Source organism: Dioscorea cayenensis, unplaced genomic scaffold (assembly GCF_009730915.1).
Source record: "Dioscorea cayenensis subsp. rotundata cultivar TDr96_F1 unplaced genomic scaffold, TDr96_F1_v2_PseudoChromosome.rev07_lg8_w22 25.fasta BLBR01001786.1, whole genome shotgun sequence".
Classification (NCBI taxonomy): Eukaryota; Viridiplantae; Streptophyta; class Magnoliopsida; order Dioscoreales; family Dioscoreaceae; genus Dioscorea; species Dioscorea cayenensis.
The window spans coordinates 18,838-25,401 of NW_024088177.1; the positions used below are offsets into that span (position 1 = coordinate 18,838).

Sequence of the window (6,564 nt, forward strand, 5' to 3'; positions counted from 1 at the left end):
GTAATTCTGATGGATTATTCCCAAATATAGGACTTTATGAGAAAGCTCGATTGGTGTGAATTCAAAATCTGGTCATTAGACAGATAAGTATCCCATATAAATCCTATTATATGTATATACTAAAAAATTCTAGTTTTTTGAACTTCTGGAATTTTTGAGAAAAGTACTGATTATTTCAATTTATATTTTGAATTATTTATTTATTTATTATTTGCAATTCATATGTAAGCATTTAGATTGCGAAATGAATTGGAATTATTTTCTATATGAAAATGGGATTACCAAATTTTTGTATTCTGTTTTGATAAATGTTTTGACAAATGTTTTGACATAACGTATTTTGGCATAACAACTTGTAGTCCTCAACTAACTTTGTAATAACCCTGTCATTGGTGGTTAAACACTGACCATGTTGATATGTGTTAGTGCAACCTCACTATTATTGGCATGATTTGACACATAGCAAAGTATGGTGGCATAATTGATGGCATGGCAAAGTATGGTGACATGGCAAGAAATCTTGACTTGGAGGCAAATATCTTGAAGATTTTGGAGAAGCTATTTTTGGCAATGTATTACAACTTGAAGACAAGATCATATCAAGACCATATTTAGATGATTTGATTGAAAACTAAATATGGATGAAGCTTAATTGAAGAAATACCTATCAATGGTATGATTGAAGACTATTGATGGTATGATTTGAAGTAACCTTAATGAGGATGATTGAGGGCTATTAAGGGCAACATTTGAAGGCATGCCTATTGATGGCATGATTGAGCTGATTGATTAAAGATATTTCTTAAGAAAATTTGAAGGCCAAACTTGGGTGAATTGAAGATCAAGTTTGGTAAGTTTTATGAAGATGCAAAAGGGCATGCGCCCCTTGTGAGAGGATTGCGTGATAAGGAACTGAGGAGGTAGGCTAGTTGCCGATAGTCGGGATTGGGAGATTTGGCTGCATCGATTTGGACTAAGCATGACCGGGAGGTTGATGGGTCTTGAGGTCGCCCGCAACATAACAAGAATTTAGTCAAGTCAGTAGTCACGACCATGTTGCAATTCATGTTACAAGAAGAGTTGTAACAGCTAATTTCAGAAGCTTTTTAAATTAGTAGCCGCAGAGATTCTAAAAGAGATATGTGCTATATTTGGGACGTTGAGACATCTATATAAGCTACCTTGCTCTGAGATTGAGTGTATTACTTGTGGAGGAGAGTGTGTGAGCACTAGACAATCTAGAGAGGGTAATGATTTTTATTGTTGGGAGAGTGAGTGACAAGTGTTTGTACTCATTTATTTTTACCTCTTTTAGTGGATTGTTTATCTCCGGGCTTGATCCCCAGACATATGCGAGTGGACACCGAACTGGGTTACCAATCTTGTGTGTCTCCTTCTTGTTTGGTTTGTGTGAGTTTTGCATGAGTATTTGAGTGTTCTCTAAATCACAAACCACATCGGCGGAACTAGCAAGTGGTATCAGAGCCTTGGTCACCGTATTCACTTTGGTTTCAAAGTCGGCGAGGTTCTAACAAGTTCCATTGATCGCTGGAATCACACGACCACTGTTGCTTAATGGATTCAACTATTCATATTGGAAGGCACGCATGAAGGCTTTTATCAAATCCATTGATGAGAGTGCATGGATTGCTGTAGAAGAAGGATGGTCTCCTCCTACTCTAGTTGATCAAGACAAGAACGAGATCTTAAAGAAGAAAAGTAACTGGAGTATCGAAGACATGCGTAAAGCTAATGCTAATGGGAAGGCTCTCAATGCAATTTTTGGAGGAGTAGATGAGAACTAGTTCAAGTATATTGCAACATGCGAGTGCACCAAAAAAGCTTGGGGGATTCTTCAAACTATTTATGAAGGCACCAACTTGGTAAGAGAATCTAAACTTCAAATGTTAACAACCATGTTTGAGAACCTCAGGATAGGAGAAGATGAGAAGATAGCCGTGTTCAATGCCAAATTGATAGACATAGCAAATCAAGCTTGCTGGCTCGGCAAGGAGTACTCGGATAAAAAGCTAGTCCGAAAGACTCTTAGATTGCTTCCAAGAAGATTTGATGCAAAAATCTCAGCAATAGTAGAAGCAAGAGACATTTCAACTATGAAACTGGACGAACTGATGGGGTCCTTACAAACATACGAGATGAATCTCAATCCTGAAAGAAGAGTAGAAGATATAGCCTTGAAGGTTGAAGCAACAAAGCTGAAGGAGCTACAACAGGCTATTGAAACAGGCAATGAAGATGAAAATGACAATGAAGTTGTTCTTTTGTCAAGCTCATAAATTTTGTTGTAAATTTTCGCAAATCAAGAGTATACTTGTGATGGATAGCTTAGTGCGAATCGTTAAGCGACCGCCATTTTAGTAGTAGTTAAGGAAGACTTATATTTGTATTATGTTTATTTTTCATTCACCTAGATTGGGTTTTTTTTATATACCTTGAATTTCTTCTCGTAAGTTGCATACTAGGGTATGACTATTTGTTTTTTTTATCTTGATTAGTAGGAAAGTTTTGATTTGTTTGATATTGCACTATTGGATTTTGTAGATTGCATCGTATATGAGTTTATGGGGACACGGATATTTATACATGGGGATTCTTGAAATTGCATATGTGATGATTCATAGAAATGTTTAGAGTCGAACTCTTGTATGTTTACATATAGAAATTTGTGGTTGTGATTTTCCTGATTTTGACTTTGAGCTGACTAAAATTATACCTTGAATTCAAAGACTTTAGAAATAGAATTTGGAGAAGTTTAAAACTCACCTGGAAAATTTTGAATTTACTAGATTTGTATCCTAATAGAAATGCTCCTATAAATAGTCTATCCTAGAGGTTACTGTTGTGCAAGACTTGAAGAGTAAATGACCCTTTTCATGATTTTGGAAGCAATTTTGAAAAAACAAATGTGAAATATAAAGAATATTTGTTATGACATTAGCTACTTGTCTATAAAATATATTTGCAATTAGATGTGCATTATGGGAGATATTCATGATTTTTTAAAACTTGACTGAAATATAAATGTGTAGAAAATTGGGTGGGATTCAAATTGATATGATAATTTGTGGAAAGCTAAAAATATTATGGAACTTGGTCACATTGTATCTTGGTGAGTCTAAATTTATTTGAAATAGGAATCATGAGATTTGACAAGTTTAAGTATTGCTATAATATTTGATTTGAGGAAAAAAAAAATCAAGCAAATTTAAGGTTTGTGATCAAATACTTGATGATTGCTAATGTAATGATAATTTTATTGCATTGTTGATGTTGGTAAGGCAAAAGATATTTATTGAGCTAGGGATTTTTGTCAAGGCTACTTGTATCCAAAATGAGCAATGTCTTTTACTCTTATTTATATACAGTGAAGTTTTGACTTATGATTTTCTTGGTTCTATTAGCAATTTGATCTTCAGTTAATGAGGAAAAATTATGTGTCTAGATATTGTTTTAGACTTGAGTATGTGCATAATTTTAATGTTCTTCCTTATTTTGAGAGATGCTTGTTGTTTATTAAATATTATCTATGATAACATGCTAGGTGATTTTAGCATGCAACATATATTCTAGTGGAAAAGAAAGAAACTAATGACATTTTAATTTTTTTAAACCTGGTTGATTTACTCATCATATCCATGGGATGCTACAAGAATTGATGATTCTAATCAAGTTTTGATAAATTTCAATGGTGGTAAAGTATTTGTGCTCAAAATCCTATTTGAGAGTTGGATGACAAAGTAACACCATCATAAATCCTCATATTGATGATTACTAGAGCATGTCCAAGGATATTGATTTGTAAGTTATGTTTGATGTAAGTTGGTGCAAAACCTTAACTTTGCTTAATGTTCATTTGTTGTGACCATTGTTCTTTTTGTATCATCATTCAAGTTTGTTTTAATTCCATGCCAAATACAGTGTTAAATATACAAATTTAATAATTTTACAAGGTAGTGCCAAATGCAGTGCCAAATATATTTGTTTAAAAATAATTAATTAATATCATGACAAATGGGGTGTAAAAAATACAAATATAATAATATATTAATACCGTGCCAAATACGGTACAAAAATATAAATATAATAATATATTAATATAGTAGCAAATACCATACAAGAAAAATATAAATATAATAATACATTAATGCCTTGTCAAAAATATAAATATAATAATATATTAAATTCATGTTAAATACCGTGTTAAAAATGCATATATAGTAATATATTAACATTGTGCCCAATATTATAAAAAATATATATATAATAATATATTCATACTGTAAAAAGTACCACAAATATAATAATAAATTATTTAACTTTACTTAGTTAAGCTTATTAAGAATGATTAATATGTAATTAAGGGGTAACCCAACATAATTAGTACTAACACTTCTCAACCCTATCTTAAACAACCGTTGCAACCCCAACACCATCTCATCTTCATCGTCTTCAAGCTCTAATCCTCAATCCCCATTGAAGCCTAGGGTTAGTATCGTGGCCGGAAAACACTGATTGGGTTTCAATGTCTTAAGTTCCTTCCTCGCTGGTGAACTCCACCATACAAGGGCTGTGCCAATGGCTCATTGGGCAGTGACGCCGCCACCCAACAAGCCATCACCAGCTTCTCCTCGTCCTTCATCGCCCAATCTTCAAACTCCAAGTTCCACAAGAACTCCACCTCCTCCACCGGCCAAACACTTTCAGATCTCTACCAATGCCGTGGATACCTCTCCGGCACTGACTGTGCTACTTAAGTCACTCGCGTGATTCCGATGTGGTCGTCTCTTTGTGGTCCCAGGGTTGCCGCTGCTCGCGTGCAGCTCACTGGCTGTTATGCGCTTTACCAGGCTACTGGTTATCCCAGGTCGCCGGCACTTAGTTTCTTTTCAAGATCTGCGGGAGTAGTGGTAGTAGGAATGGTTTTGAGGAGAAGAGGGATACGACGTTCTCGAATCTTCAGAATGGGTTGTCGGGGAGCGGCGGGGTGGGGTTCTACGAGCTGAGCTACCGGTTGGTGTACTCTATGGCGGAGTGCGAGGGAGATTTGTCGGCTAGGGACTGTGGGTAGTGCGTTGCCGAGGTTGTGCAGAAGGCTGAGGTCGAGTGCGGCAGTGCTACTTCCTGGCCAGGTTTATCTCGATAAGTGCTACATTAGCTACAATTATTACACTGATGGCGACCCCCGTGGTGGGGGTGGCGGCGGAGGAATTGGAGGTAAATTGAACTCCTGATCTTGTCTCTCGCTTCGATTTTTGATGATTGAGATCAAGATATAGTGAACTACGTTGCTTTTTTGGGATGGGTTAGCGTGTTCTCTTGATTATCTTTTTTTTTTTTCCATGTTTTTAATCTTTGATTGGCGAAGTAGGGCAACAAATGGGGAAGACGGTGGGCATTGTTGTTGGAGGTGCAGCTGGGCTAGGGTTTGTAGTGATTTGCTTGTTATTTGCTAGGTCTTTAAGAAAAGTCAAATATGGTGAGTTCTCAATTAAATAAACTCCATTTTTATGGTTTAATATCTTGGATTTCTTGGCTATTACTGAAATATTGCCATTAATAGAGCTTGATTTCTCTATGATGGTGAATTTTTTGATTTGCAACCAAGTTTCTAGTATATTATCTGGAATTTATTATATATTATTACTGAAATCACGGCCATTAGATGAGGTTCATTTGATAGTGGTGGCCAATTCTCTAGTTTGAAATCAGGTTTCTAGGATATTATCTTGAATTTTTCTGTCTATATCTGAGGTTACTGTTATTAATGGAGCTTGATGCGCCAGGCCTTCAGTTTGCAACTTATCTTGAATATGTTGTTGGTTTCTGAAATTACTTGTGATTGTGATGTTTTAGATCTTTATTTGAAAGTTGAAACCCACTTTATTTTTATAGGGTATTTAAGCTTAAACCTATTGTTCACTTCTAATACATGTTTCTTAATATAATAATATCTTGAATTATTTTCTATTACTGAAGTTACTGTTAATAGTGGAGCTCGACGTGCCAATGATGGTGGATACTTTGGTGTGAATAGTCTCGAGCTTGTTGCTGTTTTATGGAATTATCTGTGCTTGTGATGTTTTTTTAAGTAGAAAACTGAAACTTCATTTTATAGTGTATTTTAGCTTGAATCTGTTTATTTATGTATAAATAATGTAACATATGTCCTAATAAAACCTAGTGTCCTAATGGAACCCAAATCCCAATTTAATTTAAATTCTAAAATATCCTAATCATAGATATATTTAGAATTAAAATTTAACTGTTCTAATCTTAATCTTAATTGATTATTTGGTTGTTTTGGACTATAATACCAATCCCGAGGCAAAAAAAATGCAAGTTACAAAATTGCCCCTGAGATCATATCTCAAGGCAAAATGCAAATTACGAGATTGCCTTTGAGAATACATATCTCGAGGTAATTTTAAATCTTAGGATAGCCCAAATACATATCTCGAGGCAATCCTAAATTTCATGTAGCTTGAGAACAAATCTCAAGGCAACATGAGAAAATGCAAATCCTGGAGCTCCCAAACACATATC

At 35.0% G+C, this 6,564-nt stretch overlaps 1 pseudogene; it reads left to right on the forward strand.

The window, feature by feature from the left end:
- Nucleotides 1-1,916: 1,916 nt before the first annotated feature.
- Nucleotides 1,917-6,098, forward strand: LOC120256987 (annotated as a pseudogene).
- The last annotated feature ends 466 nt before the right edge of the window (nucleotides 6,099-6,564 follow it).